General features: G+C 43.8%; 1 protein-coding gene across 4 annotated transcripts in view; it reads right to left on the bottom strand.

The window, feature by feature from the left end:
- LOC149780200 (ammonium transporter Rh type A-like) overlaps nucleotides 1-17,464 on the bottom strand; it is an 86,761-nt gene extending 69,297 nt beyond the window's left edge. The window contains exon 1 of one of the 4 annotated variants that reach the window (XM_089936349.1): nucleotides 17,308-17,464. The gene's annotated coding sequence lies outside the window, so the exon portion shown is untranslated. Of the gene's footprint in view, nucleotides 1-17,152; nucleotides 17,176-17,248 lie in introns of those variants that run through there. The other 3 variants (XM_089936351.1, XM_089936348.1, XM_089936350.1) reach the window with 3 other exon arrangements.

The raw sequence follows: 17,464 nt of genomic DNA, 5'->3' as shown, positions 1-17,464 counted from the left end.
CTGAGATTGTGCCCCACGTGTGGACAAGGCCTACGTACCAATAATGCCAAGGCACACGTATGTTCAGGAAAGAAAAAATGTCACATTTTTCACCACATCGTGGACTTGGAACACGAATGCTACGTGCAAAAATACCAACCCCCAGCAGAGAAAGAGGATGGACACAAGAAGAAAGGCAATTTCATCTTTTTCGATTTCGAATGCATGCAAGAGACTGGCATTCACATTCCTAATTTCTGCGTGGCTCATCGAGCGTGCGAGAAGTGCATTCAAGAACCTATCTTCAGTCATTGCCCTCACTGCAGCAAGATTCCTGGAGGGCGTGAAAAAATCTTTCGGGGACCGAACACGTTAGCTGATTTTGCCCAATGGGTCTTAGACCCCATCGACAAGACGTGGAGCCAAGAGGACATCGAATGTTGCGGAGATTGTCATCGTCATGCCACAGTGATGGCTCACAATTTCTCCGGATACGATGGATAGTTTCTTTTGAGATACTATGCGGAACAAGGCACCGAGCGTCCTAAAGTCACTTTGAACGCAGCCAAAATCATTTTCATGCAAGTGGGACAAGTACAGTTTAAAGATTCGATGAGTTACTTGGCCATGCCTTTGAGCCGAATGCCTAAAACGTTTGGAATGAAAGAAATGGCTAAAGGGTACTTTCTACACTTTTTCAATACGGAAGCCAATTAACACGCCGTTCTACCCCATTTACCTGAGGCTCACTATTACGACCCCGACAACATGCGTACCGAACAACGAGAAGATTTCTACGCTTGGTACCAGGCTCATGCCTCCGACCCCTTCGACTTTCAGGAAGAAATGTTAAAGTATTGTCGTTCCGACGTGGTCATTTTACGACGTTGCTGTGGAAAATTTCCAGAACTGTTCATGGAACACGGAGGGGTCGATCCTTTGAAAGAAGCTTGCACCATTGCCAAAGCGTGTTCCTTAGTGTACCGGCAACGATTCATGCCTGAAAACACCGTGGCTGTCATCAGTCCTCAAACGACCAACTATGTCAAACGACAATACTCGGTCAAAGCCCTACGCTGGTTACATTACTTGTGCGACAAGGAAGACAAATGGATTCAGCATGCCCGCAACGGAGGAGGCGAAAAGACCATCGGAACGCATTCGGTCGACGGCTGGGACTTAGAAAATCCCAAGATCGTGTACGTGTTTAACGGTTGCTTATTTCACGGATGTCCCGTCTGTTACCCTGACCGTGGCACTAAAAATCAGTTTTTACAACGAACCATGGAAGACTTGTACCAGGCCACTTGTCAGCGACGCCTAAAGTTAGAACAGGAAGGATACCAAGTGGTGGAAATGTGGGAACACGAGTATGATCACCGTTTGAAAACCGATCCCGAGTTTAAACGCCTCGTGGAAAGTTACCAGTTCATGGACCTCCTGAACCCGAGGGATAGTTTGTACGGAGGAAGGACCAATGCCACCTGTTTGCTGTACCAAGCCGACGAAGAGAAAGGAGAAGAAATGAAATACTTGGACGTGTGTTCGCTGTATCCCTACGTGTGCAAATATTGTCGCTTTCCTGCAGGGCACCCACAATTGTTCACGGAACACATCGACCTGAAAAACATTCGACAATACGAAGGCTTGATCAAGTGCAAAGTTTTGCCTCCCACCGACTTGTACCATCCCGTGTTACCTCACCATTGCCAAGGCAAACTGATGTTTCCTTTGTGTCGTACTTGTGCCGAAACGTGCAACCAAGATCAGCCTTGTCAGCACACCCAGGAAGAACGGGCCTTGACGGGAACCTGGGTCAGCGTAGAATTGTTCAAAGCTCTGGACATGGGATATCAACTGTTAGAAGTGTACGAAATTTGTCACTTTCCCAAGACACAGCAATACCACAAGGGTGACCCCACGCAGAAAGGCATTTTCGCCGACTACGTGGATGCCTTTTAGAAACTGAAACAAGAAGCCAGTGGCTATCCTTCCTGGTGTCACACTCCCGAAGACCAAAAGACATTCAAAGAGAAATACTGGGCACAAGAAGGCATTACTTTAGATCACATCGAGAAAAACGAAGGCAGGCGATCGTTTGCCAAAGTGATGTTAAATTGCTTGTAAGGTAAAATGGCACAACGTCCGTGTTTACCCAAGACGGAGTATTTGACAGAACCTTCGCGCTACTTTCAGATGATTCACGACAAAACCAACTTCATGAAACACGTGGACGTCGTTCGCGAGGATTTGATCTTGGTCAATTACGAAGAAGATCTGGACTTTGTACAAGACGACCCTTTTGGAAATGTCATCATTGCGGCTTACGTGACAGCTCATGCTCGCTTAAAATTGTACGAAGCTTTAGAACTGTTAGGGGAACGCGTCCTGTACTTTGATACGGACAGTTGCATTTACATCCATCACCCGAGTCAACAGCACCCTGACATCGAAGGAGAACGTTTAGGAGTCTGGACAGACGAGTATCCCGACGACAAGATTCTAAGGTTCGTCAGTGGCGGTCCAAAAAATTACGGCTACGACTACCGGGACCCACAAGGAGAAGTGCACACGAAGTGTGAAGTGAAAGGATTGACTCTGAATTATCGTACCAGTCGTGTGGTCAACTTTGGGGTATTGAAAGAAGCTTTGCCATCTGGAGAGGATGAACACTTTAAGGTGACCACCTATCAACCCAACAAGATTGTACGTTTACCCACTCACCACATCGTCAGTCGACCCTTGGAAAAAGTCTATCAAATCGTGTACCAGAAGCGAGTGCGACTTCCCAATCATTTCACCTTACCGTATGGACACGTCGGTATTGGTCTGTATATAAAAAGAACCCTAGGCAAGATCGATAGTTCATTGTGACTACCAAGACCAAGTGAACAAGATGAATACTTTCAGAGAAACACAAAACAAGTTTAGAAAGGCACAATTCAAGTGTGGGGCTTCTGAAGTGGAATGCGATTGTGAGCCTTGCGATGGGAACGATGCTGTACGCTGTGACCTTAGCGATACCGTAAAGCATCATGGGAACTTTAGTGTCACTACCCCCTATCATGGAAAGTGATGCTGTGCGTGTCAAACCTGAGGGATGCGAAAGCGATGCCGCTTGTCCTCTTGGACACTTTACTGGGTTTCGTTTTAAATGTGGATGTCCACCTTCACGTCTACCCCCCTACGCATGTCCTCCAGCCCTGAGCAAACTCCTGTCCATGTCACCCAACCCTCATCGAAACGAACCTGTGAAAGACGAATATTCGTTTCCTGTGCGTTTGTCGGAATACTGCAACTTTGAAAATCGTTTTCAATCGTTCAAAGGAAAATGGCCTAAGTATCTGGGAGGTCCGACCCCCGAAGAATTAGCCAGAGCCGGATTGTTCTACTTGGGCGAAGGAGATAAAGTCAAGTGCTTCAGTTGCGGTGTGTCACTTCATCACTGGGAACCGCAAGATTCGGCCTACGTAGAACATGCTTGATGGTCACCGAATTGTCATTACTTACCCTTAGTGGGACCGAGACATTGAAGTAACTTACCATAATCTGTTTATTGATACTTTACAAGAGAACATTCGTGCTTTGCCTGTGGTGTTGAGAGAACGCATTTACCGAGAGCTGGTCAAAATACAAGTGAAACGTAAAGAACAATTGCATCCGTTACGTCACCGGTGTTTGAACCACTGGTACCTGAATGCTATACAAGGACTGATTGAGTTGAAAGTGTTCCATTGGACAGACATTGATCAACGATCCCCTAGTTTTAAAAAGGATTGGTTTGCTATTGATGATTCTATCTACTACATTGTAAGCTTACTGCATCGAATTCCAGAGGAAGAGTTAACGAATTACCGACATCTTTTACAGAATGTCAGCTTAGTGAAAGAGGAAACTTCTCAACGAATTTCAATGTGTAGATTAGTGATGAAACGATTTAGATTCGACAATGAAGTAAAACCATGTCTGTGCAAACGGTACATTTCTTGTGTCGGAAAGAGGATTTAGTATGACCTATTCATGGATACTTTACAAGAGAGCATTCGTGCTTTGCCTGTGGAGTTGAGAGAACGCATTTACCGAGAGCTGGTCAAAATACAAGTCAAACGTAAAGAACAGTTGCATCCGTTACGTCACCAGATCTTTAACCACTGGTACCTGAATGGTATAAAAGAAATGATTCGTCAGAAATTGTTTCAGTGGTCAGACATTGTTCAAAATTTTGAGGTCGCCAATGATCGACATGTTCATAATTTTGGTTACTTCGAGATTCACCTAGTGCAACGCATTGAGGAAGACAAGTTAAAGGATTACAAACATATTTTACGTGGAATCTTCTTAGAGGAAGAGGAAACTCCTAAACGAAGTTTGAAGTTTAGATTACAGTTTGGAGCATTTAAATATCCTACTGGAGAAAGAAGATGTCTGGCTAGAAAGTACGTGTATTGCATCCGAAGAAAAGAGAATATAAAAGCAGGCTGTCATGCCAAGGTTTTTATCACATGTGATTGAACAGATTCCGTGGAAGGAACTCAATGACCATATTCAAACCGTGGATCATTACCATCAATTATTACGAGAACTGTATCCGTTCAATTTGGGACGACGCATAGTGTCTTAGTGACTTGTTTTCTGGGATTTCGTTTACCAGCCGATTCCTTGTGGACTCTTTACGAACAGTATTTACCACCCCATTCAACATGAAAGTGGTGCCTTTAAATGTTCACGAGAGACTCCTTTTGCTCAAAGCCTTACGTTTTCATCTGGATACTTCTCGACCTCTACGTGAAAAAAAGATTCGTCAACTTTTAGCTACCCAAGACGTGTATGACGATGTGTGTGTAGCTTGTGACTTACACCCCCACTGGACAGATGTTCGTGCCTGGAAAAAATGGGATTTTGAGGTTTGGACCCAAGAAGTGGCCCAGTATGCTCGAGAGATGTGATCCTTCCTTTCAACGTCCAAAGAAAGAAGTTACTTTTCAACCTGTGTTAGTGACAGTACCAGAAGAACCCGTCACCCAGGACAGGACTGTCGTGGACATGCCTGGAAGACCCTTTCGGAAGGACACTTGTGTGACCTTACCCCCTATAGAACTGGTCAGAACATTACCCAAAACATGTTGTACAGACACTTGTGTTTATTCCACGTTGATGGTTATCATGTGCCTTTTATCGTTATACTTAAGCCTTTGGCTTTTATGTATTTTTGTCTTTCGTGTTCATGTTTAAAACATTCAATAAACTTGTCCTGAAAAAAGTATATAAACTCTTGTCTTGTCTGTTTTCGTGTCACAAGTGACATTCCTAACACTATGGCTACCTCTGCTGTCTCTGCTCCCTCTTCCTCTACTGTCAAAGTCATCGACGAATACTTAGATCGTGTCAGTTGGGAGGCTTTATATCTTCGCCATCCCTTTAACATGCTCATTGCTGGACCTAGCGGTTCAGGCAAAACCGAATTCGTCAAACGCTTGATCTAACATAAACATCATTTGATTGATCGACCACCTCAACGCATCGTGTGGTGTTACAAAGAGTGGCAATCGGCGTACAGCCTCTTGCGAGAAAGTCAAGGCGATTCCATCGTGTTTGTGGAAGGCATTCCTAAAGAAGACGACGGCATCGTCTCTGACTCCCGTCAAACCCATTTGGTCATTTTCGACGACATGTTAGGAGAAGACGAAGAAGAAATTAAACTGTGGTTCACGCGCAAAGGGCATCATCGTAATGCCAGTGTCGTTTACATTACTCAAAATTTGTTTTAACAAAGTAAAGCCCATCGCACCATCAGTCTCAATGCGCATTACGTGGTCTTGTTTAAAAGCCCTCGAGATAAATTGCAAGTGCAAGTCTTAGCCAAACAGTTAGGAACGCCTTGGCTGACTCAGGCGTACGACGATGCCACTCAAACTCCACACACCTATTTACTTGTCGATTTGAAACCTACGACCCCCGATGATTTGCGATTTCGTACCCACTTGTTTCACCACTGGTGCCAAGACGGAGGGCCTGTCCTGTACACGTCTCCGTCCTCGAGTTAACTTCACTCCACAAAAAATCTATAAAAACCTCAGACCCTTTGCGTCTGTCTCACACAGTTTGAACATGACGTCCCTTCAGTCGCATCTTCCCGTCAAATTGATTCGTATCTTGTATGGCATCAGTCGAGAAAAAAATCCACAAACACGAGCTCGTGTCTTAGAAGCTAGTCTCAAAAAAGTCTTACGATGGTTCACGGTGACAGCACGTCAATTACTCCAAGGGATCATTCAGATTCCTCATCAAACTAAACGCTTTTTTGATCGAAACAAAGTCGCTTTGACCCAACTGGCCGATCCCCGCATCGACACTCAAACCAAAAAACAAATCATTTTGAAACCTGGAGGGAGCGGTACTCTAGGATGGGTCATCATTCGGTCTCTCTTAAGATGGGATCCTAATGCCCCCAAAGTTCTCCCCAAGAAAAAAGTCAAACGAAGCTCCAAGACGAAAAAGAGCCACGGTGTCAAGACCAGGTCCCCAAGGAGACCCGTGTCTCCAAGAACTTCTCCAGTGGCGGGACCCTCCTGTTACCAGACACCACCCCGGAAAAAGAAAAGAAGCCCCCAGAAAAAGAAACAGAGAAAAAGTCCCCAGAAAAAGAAAAGTCCACAGAAGAAAACTAGTCGCAAGAGAGGCACTTCGGCCAGGACGCAACCTTACACTCGCAAAGCACGACCTGCAAAGGCAGTTACCGCGTCTCCGGTAGCCTCAGGTTCATTCACTTCCCCGTTGATGTCACCAGGAACTGAAGAGTACTTGGAGACGTTAATCACACCAAGAACTTCTTCGTTGATAACCCCAAGAACTTCCCCAGTGGCAGTACCCTCCAATTTAGCGGTAGTGGCCGCTGCTCACAAAGTACCTTCTCCCAAAATCAAAGTCCAAGAAAGATCGGGCATGTTAGAAAGTTTACTGGATTTGTCCAACAAGAACTGGCTCGATTTAGTCCGTTGCGTACCCCTGCACGATGTGTCATGCCTGTCCTGAAGTTGATACGACGTAAAGACAATCAGTGGCGACGCGTTCCAGTATAAAAAAGGCCTGTGACTAAGTAGGTGTATCGGTGATATTGGTGCTGAAGACTCGAAGATGTCACCCTCCAGAAAACAACTTCTAAACAACCCCAAGGAAAGAAAAGGAAAGGACTGCCTCCTCGTTTAGTCAAACATGGGGACATGTTATCTGTCCTGTCCAAAGCTTCTCCACCCCTGCGAAAAAAACTCATTCAATCAGCCTCCAAAGAGGTCATCGATACCGTGTGCGAATGTTGCTTGAACGTGTTGAAAGGCACGATCCCTTTGTCCAAACACCAGAAACAATGCTTAGGTAAACATCGTCACGTTCTTCGCCAAATGTTCAAAAGAAAATTCCCATTCGTCGAAAGAAGAAGATGTTGGTCCAACATGGAGGCATTTTACTCCTCTTGTTAGGTCCATTGCTGAAAGGAGTCTTGGGAACCATGTTGGGAGGACTGGTGGGAGCAAGATAAAAAGGCCCTCGGAAGTCCCAAGATCTCAGAATCGACCGCTGACAACCCCATGGAAGGACGAAAACTAGCTTTAGTGCCTTACAAACGATGGATGGAATACCATCGTTGGCAAGAACAACGCACCCCGCATTTACCTCCCAATCCCAATTTGAGCGAGATGTCCCAGTTACAACACGAATTGCAGTCCTTGATGAATCGCCAAGATTTGTCCGAAACAGAAAAATCGCAAAAGTACGGTCAACTCTTGCAACGACTGCAACTCTTTCACCAGAAAGCTTTAGACGAAACAGCTCTACCCACTCTGAAAGATTTTAAGACCTTGATGAAAAGTCCAGCACCATCATCACTACCACCACCACCACTACTACCATCCCCAGGGGTCACCAGAGATGCTACCCCACGAAGACCTGAGGAAGAAGAGATGCGAGAAGTGTTTCAAACACCGTCAGCAGCTCCCATTTCAAGTAAGATTGCAGCATCCTTGTTGACCCCGTCCCCCACACCCCAACGAGAAGAAATGAAAGCTTGGGTTAAAAAGATGATGTCCACTCCTCCTTCGACAGAAGTGAAAAAGAAAGAAGGGAAACCAGAAGTGAAAAAAGAAAAGAAGACCAAAGCCATTCCATTGCCACCTCCACCACCACTACCTTCGACTTCTACTCCCGTAGCCCATCGGACACGTAAATCCGTTTCCAAACCACCCTTTCGTCCCACCCAAAGTAGCATCACCGAAGAGTGGGTGCCTTATTAAGAAACCAAAAAAATGGAGAAGGTGTTAGCCAGCATTTACTACGATCCATCCCATCCTGCAGGTTACGCAGGAGTTCAAAAATTGTATCGTGTTGCCAAAACGCGACTGAAAAGTCTCCGTTTACCTCAAGTGCAACGATGGTTACAAGAACAAGCTACCTACACTTTACACAAACCCATTTGACGCAAGTTTTCCAGAAGTCGCACCCGAGTGGAAGGCATCGATCATCAATGGCAAGCCGATTTAGCCGATGTCTCTCATTTGGCCAGCTACAATCGTGGCTAGAAATATTTGCTTTGTGTCATCGACGTCTTTTCCAAACTTGTCTGGGCCGTACCCTTGACTTCCAAATCGAGCAGCGAGTTAGTGCGAGCCCTGCAACGGGTGTTGAAACAAAGCGGTCGTCACCCTCTTCGATGGCAAACGGACAAAGGTACCGAATTTCTGAACCAAGCTTTCCAAAAAGAATTAAAGAAACGTGATATTCATTTTCTTACCATCGAGAATCCCGAAACCAAAGCCAGCAACGTGGAACGTTTTCAACGCACTTTGAAAGAACGCATGTGGAAATATTTTACGCGTCACCACACTCTGAAGTACATCGACATCTTACCGCACCTGGTGCAAGCGTACAACCAATCTTACCATCGAAGCATCGGACGTGCCCCGCAAGAAGTGACTCCCGACAACGAAGTGTTGGTGTTTCAGCGCCTGTTTGATACGTCCACGACGAGGGCTGTCCCCAAGAAAAGTGAACTGTTGGACGTAGGAGATTGGGTACGCATTGGCAAAACCAAACGCACTTTCGACAAAGGTTACTTACCTAACTGGACTACCGAATTGTTTCGTGTCACTGGACGAGTGCATGGTCGTCATCCTACCGTCTATAAATTGGAAGACATGAACGGAGAAGTGCTCAAAGGAACGTTTTATTTGCCCGAGTTACAACGTGTCACCAAAAAAGAAGACGACGTGTACGACATCGAAAGCTGTCTCGAACGCAGAACCCGTAAAGTGGGCAAACGACGTGACAAAGAAGTCAAAGTACGTTGGAAAGGATATCCACCCAGTTTTGATTCTTGGATCGACGCTTCGCAAGTCATCGACTATAAAAAAGAAGTGACCATCATGCCCTTTCACACAAACGCAGCTACGTCGACCACTCCTTCACCCAGTTCTTCTCTGCAAGATTTACAAAAACAACCCTTGTGGGTGTGGTGTGGAGAACGTGTGCCTAAAACGCAAATCGTCTTTTTCTGCCAAATCTTCGTGGCGTATTGTGTCATCGGGGCAGCCTTTGCCAATTTGAGTTTGCAACAAGGAGACAAACAATTGTGGACCATTTTATTGAGCAGTTGCATCGGTTACCTGCTTCCCAATCCCTCCCTGAAATTCTCCTCGAACGGGAACCACGGGAACCTTGTGTCCAGTGCCAGTGTCAGTCACCACTCCAATAACAACCACAATCAGAACCCCATTTTGGGCGGAGACCCGCCTCTGACGTCCAGTAACCCCTCGGACAGCCACAGAACTCTGGAATTATGAGTCACCAAAACCAATTTTACTTAACCTTACCCAGTGACAGTTCCATGGAGGTGTTTCCCAACAACACGTTGTGCTATTACACGGCCAAATTACCTCAGGCCATCCCATTAGATCACGAAGCCCATTGGGAAGTGGCTTTAGTGGAAATGATTCACCCTGCACAAATCCAAAAGATCACTGAAAAGCAAAACACTTTTGAGGTCGAAATCCTGAACGAACATCTTCAACAATCCATGAATGAAATCGGGTTTTCAGGGGACACAAAACCATCCAACAATTCACCCTTCAGTATCTACACCATGAAAATTCCGTCAGGGTTTTATTTTAGTGGCCAACATTTGGTGGATACCATTGCTTCCAGGTTCGAGTTAGCCTTTGGCAAAGCTCCGAACAGAATCAAAAAAGTGTCACCCTGGAGTACCATATAGTGGCTCGTCGCTTACTGATGAAATTTCAGGATACCCAAACTTTGTCCATCAGTTTTAATCGTGACTTGTTTGATATTTTAGGTGGAGACACAAAAATGGCTCCAAATTTTAAACCGAAGATCAACAGCAATACGGAATTTTACAAGTTTTTTCGATTCCCGGTAGAACTGAACCAAGGACTGAATTTGATCTTTGTGTATTCCGATGTGGTGGAGTATAATGTGGTGGGACACACCTCCGTGCCGTTACTGCGTGTCATTCCTTTCAAAGTGGATAGTACCTCAACCAATGACCTGGAAGGTGGAAACAGCTATCACGTACACTGGGAATTTGTACATCCTCATTATTTGCCTGTCAGTAAGTCATATTTGGACACGGTCAACATTGCTATAAAAGGAGATCTGGGACAAAATATTCCATTCACCAAAGGAAAAGTCACGGTGAAACTCCATTTTAGAAAACGGTTCTCTAGCGACTCGTAAGTCATGTATCCAGTGTACCGAGGGGTTGCTCGACAGCGAGGACACGGTTTAGGAGATATGCTAAAATCGGCCTTTCGTTCGATGGCCCCAGTATTGAAACCGATGGTGACACGCGGATTGCACGCCTTGAAAGATGCCGCACGGACGCAAGGCAAAGAATTTCTCCAAAATGTCATCATCGACAAACAAAACCCCAAAGAAGCTGTCATGAGGGCAGGCAAAAATGTCTTGCTGCAAACGGGTAAAGACCTTTTGGGCCGACGAGAAACACCTATAAATGCCCTGCACGCTACCGAGTCAGGCATACCTACTTCCCTGACGCCACAGCAAGGACAAGGTAGAAAGAGACGACGAAGAAAACACCCTTTTACCAGACTTCACACGTCTAAAGCTAGAAAGACTAAGAAAAGAAGAACCGTTCGAGACTTAGACGTTTTTGATTATTAAAGTATTGAGAAAGAGAAAAAATGATGCACCGAGAATCTTGCGCCTGTTCCAAGTCGGAACTGGATCTGTTTGCCATGCCCCCCACCATGATGACCATGCAAGAGTCCCAGTGGGTGGAATTTCACCCCGTCTCCTCTTTGACAGCCTCAGCTCCCATCGAGTTTGAAATCAAAGGACAGCCCGAAGATTACATCGATCTGAATAGCAGTTACTTGTACTTGAAAGTCAAAGTTGTCGAAGAGGACAATTCGCCCCTAGAAGGTGATGCTATAATAGGTCCCGTCAACAATTTCATGCATTCCTTGTTCAGTGGAGTGGACTTGTACTTGAATAACAAACTAGTCAGTAGCAGCATGGATACTTACCCTTATGGAGCGTACCTGGAAAATCTCTTGACGTACTGAATAGACGCCAAGAACACTCATCTCAATGCCATGTGGTATGGGAAGCTGACGATGCAGGCCAGTTTGAAGAATTCGAAATCAATACAAAGATTCCACACAATGCAGGATTTGTAGAACGAAGAGACAAAATCAAAGACGGACACAGTTTAGAACTGATGGATCGTTTGCATTTGGACATGTGGTTGCAAGAGTAATATTTGCTGAACGGGGTGAATGTTCGCCTGAGACTGAATCGTAGTAGTGCCGCTTTCCATTTGATAGGTACTTCTGCTTGCAAAACTGTCATGTCGACGCGTGGAAGTGTTACCTAAAGTGGGAAACGACATCAGTCAGACGTTGAGCAGAACGACCGCCAAGTGTCCGATACGATGCGTGGAAGTGAAAACCTTCACTATTCCCAAGGGACAGCGATCCATGATCGAAGATCATCTGTTCCAAGGACAGTTACCCAAACGTTTAATCCTTCGTATCGTCGAGAATGAAGCCTTCAACGGAGCTATCGCTAAAAATCCTTTCTACTTTCAACACTTTGGCGTGTCCAAGATCGAGGTCAGTCGCGATGGCAAGACCTTGTGTACCCGACCTTTCGAACCTGACTTTGAGAAGAAGAATTACTTGAGGTCGTACTTGTCCTTGTACGAAGCTACCGGACAGTTAGGAACCAACACCAGTCATGGCATATCGTACGAAGATTATGCAGGAGGCTATGCTTTGTGGGCTTTCGATTTCACTCCTGACCAAGGCATCGACGAGGGACATTTCCACCCTATAAAATCCGGCCAGATTCGTGTGGAAATTCAGTTTGCAAAACGAGACCCTGATGAAACGGTGAACGTCATCCTATATGCAGAATTCGATAATACGATAGAAATCAACAGTTTGAGAGATGTCATTCTAGATTATTAGAAGCCATGGAAGACTGTTATCCCTCTTTACAAAGTGGAGAAACTTTGGAGATGGAATGTGAGGAGATCGTGGAAGAGGACTCCAAAGACAAAGACGAAGTTGTCATGATGAAGTCAAGATGGCCAGAACAACAAGCCCATTTAGTCTCCTGTTTTGCCAAACACTTGGTCGAAAACATGACGGAATTGATCAAGAAAGATTGCTATGGATGTCAAAACGATCATCCCAGTCAAATTCAACACGATAAATGCCTAATGCTGAGTCAAGAAGAAAAATTGGACGAGTATCTGGACGAAGCTTGGAGTCTCATCTCGGACGAAGTCGTGTTGCACCAGTGGTATAAAGACTTGCGTGAACATTGTTGTCCACCATTAACCACTCAAGAGATCGATCGTATCGAAGCTCTCCTGAATCAGAGTGAGGAGACGAAACGAAGAAACGGTTACTTGTCAGACATTTTCAAGCAAAAAGTCAGGATCGAATTGATCACTTATTATTACCTGTGAAGAAGAAAAAAAACAAAACATGGATACGTGGGAACTTTATTACCTTTTGAACCACAGTTCGTATACGGCTTCTTGGAATCCTGTCGTCTGTGCTAAAGATGAACTCCCTCATCGCAAACCTCAAGACCATCAAGCTTATGTGATCAACACGGACGACAGTCATCTCCCAGGAACCAACTGGGTAGCCGTCTACTTTCCTCAAGAAGGATGTGTGGAATATTTCGATTCGTACGGATTGCCTCCTTTGGAAGACGATATCATTGACTTTATGAAAAGAAATGCTCAGACCACCCGATTCAATAATGTGAAATTACAAGGCACAGATTCCTTGGTGTGTGGACAATATTGTATGTATTTTCTGCATCATCGCAGCCTGGGCTATTCCTTAGAACATTTAGTGACTCATTTTGATCCTCGTTCTTCTTCTAGAAACGATGTGAAAGTAGATCGATGGTTTTGTGACCATTATGCTTATCTTATATCTCAAGCTAGGAAACGCAGTGTCCATCAATGGCCTAATGACTTCCAACAGTGGAAATCACAATTTCATTCACAAAGTTGCCAACCCTGTCCAAAATAATGTGTAAATTGAAAAAAATATTTGTGATTTGAAAAAAATGTTTGTGATTTGAAAAAAACATGTTTGATGTTATATTGTTGGATTATTGTTGGATTATTGTTAAAAATGTTAGAGTTGTTGGTTAGTGTTAAGTGATTTTTGAATGAAAAAATGTGTTTTGAAACAAAATGCCTTTGTCTTTTGTTTGGCTATAAGAATGTTGATTCATGCTCTTTGACTTCTCTCTATCTCTCTCATGACACTCATTGAATGTTGCGGCTCGAAAACCGTAGAGGGATGTTTTCCTTCACGTCCGCGCTTTGACTTTAAAGCCGGGGTAGTTTACAGTCTAACCATCCATTGTCGACTCATCCTCCTACGAAGATGTGCTCCAAACTAGCTAAGCTAAACGAAGCCTACGTGAATTTGCATAGGGTCAGACACAGTCTGATACCGAAGCCAGAAGAGATAGAGAATGTGAGAATGCTAAAAGTCACTGAAGACCTGATAGAAGAGCTCTTCAGAGAAGAAGTGAACAGGGAGAAAGAAGAATGGACAGAGAAGTACAGACTTCAGAGACAGCAGCAACAGCAACAATAACAACAGCAGCAGCAACCTGAACCTGACAGGCTTTGTCGATTGTCGTATCGACACCAAAGAGTTCTTCTCTTTCCGAAGAAGCAGACCTATCGTCAGAAAGTCTATCATCAGAGGATGTCGCATTCTTAGAAACTAAAAGATCGCCCTAGCTTCAACTTCACACAAGCAAAAAAAACCCAGCCCTTTTCAGGGCTACCCAATACTCTAGAAAAGAAATAACAATCGATTTGCCAATGTGTGTATGTAGAGTAGTGTGAATATAAACACTGACTCTTTTCTGGTGTAATTGTATGTGTTTGTGTGGATAGTAGATAATGATCATATTTTTTGCTATTTGACGTGCGTGGAGAGTAGATTTATGGTTTGATTTGATTGATTTGCGTATGTGAATAGTATATTGAAGTGATTAATGAAAAGTTTTAAATTAGTAATGGGTAGTAAAAAAGTGAGTATTTCTTTTAGGTCCGCGCGTTGTTTGGTCATGAACTAGGTAATATAACTTTTGTCTTAGGGGGATGTTTTCCATCACGTCCGCGCTTTTAGTATAAATTGAAACTCGCTTGGCAATCTAGCTACCTTTGTTGATTGATCAAGAGAATGAACACGAGACTAGCAAAACTGCTTGAACTTCATGTACACCTGGAATATGCCAGGCGTATACTAAATGAACTGGCCGCGGAGGCCATAGTAGAAGAGGGAAGAATGAAAGAGGCGGAGAGAAGAAACAAAGAAGAGGAGGAGAGAAGAAACAAAGAAGAGGAAGAAAAGGAGAGAGGAAATTTCAGAATCCCAGAGACAGAAGATTGGGATTCTGAAGCCACTTATCCCGCCTTTGCACTCCCCCCAAAACGAGTGAAAGGAGACTGGGGAAGAAGATGTGTGTGTGGTGCCAGGCCTGGAACGTGCCATCATTAACCAGGTGTCATGGAGTTAAAAAAAAAAACAAACAGCCCTTTTCAGGGCTACCCAATACTCTAGAAAAGAAATAGTAATCAATTTGCCAATGTGTGTATGTAGAGTAGTGTGAATATAAACACTGACTCTTTTTTCTTGTGTGTGTGTGTGTGTGTGTGTGTGTTTGTAAGCGCTCAAGTACGTTTGTGTGGATAGTAGATTATTGGGTTTGACTTTAATGCTTTGTGTGTGTGGATAGTAGATTTGGGGTTTGTTTATTGCTGTTTCACGTGTGTGGATAGTATATTATATGAAATGAGAAAAGTAGGGGATGTTTTCCTTCACGTCCGCGCGTTTTAAGTGATAATCTAGGTAATATAACTTTTGGGCTTTAGGGGGATGTTTTCCATCACGTCCGCGCTTTTCGTATAAGAACCACAGTATTCGTCGTTCAAACCATTCTACAGAGAATAAAAAAGAAGATGGCTTCAAACCAACTTGATAAAATGAAAACATTGCAAGACGTCCTGGACAATTTGGGTATGATGGAGCAGATGTTAGTGAGGGTAAACGAGGATCACTATTCTTATAGTCCCCATCGAGTGAAGATGGAGATCAACAATTTAAGAAAAGTAAAGGACATGATCAGTGCTCTGATGAAAGAAATAAAGGAGGAGAAGGAGGATGAAGAGGAAAGGATAAGGATGACAGAATGGAACGAAAACATTGAAAAAGAAGAAAATGAGAAGAGGAAGAAAGAAGAGGAGGAGAAGCAGAAAGAAGAGAAAAAGAAGAAAAAGGAGGAAGAAAAGAACGAAAAGAAGAGAAAAAGTGTAGGACAGAAAATAAGAAGCTGGTGGAGAAATAGAAGAAATTAGAAGAAGAAGAAAACCAAAGGCCCTTTTCAGGGCCACTCTCATCTCTCGAAAAGAGATAGACTTTCAATTGCCTACCCCTTTTTTTATTTTTTTTATTTTTTTAAAAAAAATAGAGACCCCTCCCTGTTTCAATTTTCGCCTGTTCCCTTTTCATAGACCCATCAGGTCGGGACCTTATTAAAATAGGGTCCCGACCCTGTTCCATTTTCAATTCTCCTTGAGGCTAGAGTGACCCAAGACTTTTTTCCCATGTTCAATTCCCCTTGAGGCTAGAGTGACCCAAGACTTTTTTCCCATGTTAAATTCCCCTTGAGGCTAGAGTGACCCATGATTTTTCCCCATGTTAAATTTCCATTGAGGCTAGAGTGCCCCGGGGGGGGGGGGTCTGTCATGCTAATTCCCCTTGAGGCTAGGGTGACCCCCTTCACTACTGCTGAAGAATTAATGAGAAAAGTGATGGTGGAAGAAGTAAAGAAGATAAAGGAGACATGGAGTAAAGAAAGAAAGGATGAGGAAAACAAAAAGAAACAGACAGAGTTTGAGAGGCTGAATCAGAATTGGATGAAAGTTCAGGAAAAGTTCAGAGCTCTAGGCCATCCTGACTGGATGCCAGAAAAGGAGAAAAAGAAGACAGGAATAGTGGCAAAAGTGAGAAGATGGTTGAAGAAGTGGAGGAATTAGAAGAAGAAGAAACCCAAAGGCCCTTTTCTGGGCCACTCCTATCTCTCGAAAAGAGATAGACTTTCAATTGCCTACCCGTTTTTGATTTTTTTATTTTTTTTAAAAAATCCCATGTTAAATTCCCATTGTCCCTAGACAGTCCCACGATTTATTCCCCATGTTAAATTTCCCCTTGTCCCTAGACAGTCCCACGATCTATTCCCCATGTTAAATTCCCATTGTCCCTAGACAGTCCCACGAACTATTCCCCAATGTTAATTCCCATTGTCCCTAGGGTACAAACTTTTTTCTCTAATGTTAAATTTTACATAGTCCCCAGGGTACAACTCTCTAATTTAACATGGAAGTGCCCTAGTCCCTAGGGTATCCCTATTCACAACTAATGTATCTCTGAATTCCCAAACTCGGTATTTTAAAAGTGCAAAACCACTTCACAATGTTCTGGCAAATATTCTTTTTACAAAAATATTGTAAAAATGAGAGGATAATCATTCAATAAGCATTTAGTTTTAACAGATCGCAAGAAAAGTATTTTACGATGTATAATTGATTGCTTACCTTCAACATCTAACAGGTAACGTACTAAAAAGGAAGCGAAACGAGATATAAGGAGTCAGAGTAGGTACAGTTAAGTGATACACATGGGTACTAGACCTGAATTAAGACGTAGGGACAACATATATCCGTAGTCCCTTACTGTGTGGTGGACATACCCAATCAATACACATAGCTACCAGGTCAACACTGAAATTGTGGACAGCATCCACCAGTAGGACCGTACTTGACAATACTTCTGCTTCAAAGATACAAACGGGAACCAGCTCAGAGTACAATTATATGGTCAGTGTCTGCCAGTAGATAATCTATTTT

Source organism: Sinohyriopsis cumingii, chromosome 16 (genome assembly GCF_028554795.1).
Source record: "Sinohyriopsis cumingii isolate HCF-2022 chromosome 16, ASM2855479v2, whole genome shotgun sequence".
Classification (NCBI taxonomy): domain Eukaryota; kingdom Metazoa; phylum Mollusca; class Bivalvia; order Unionida; family Unionidae; genus Sinohyriopsis; species Sinohyriopsis cumingii.
This window is presented reverse-complemented; position numbering and strand designations above follow the sequence as displayed.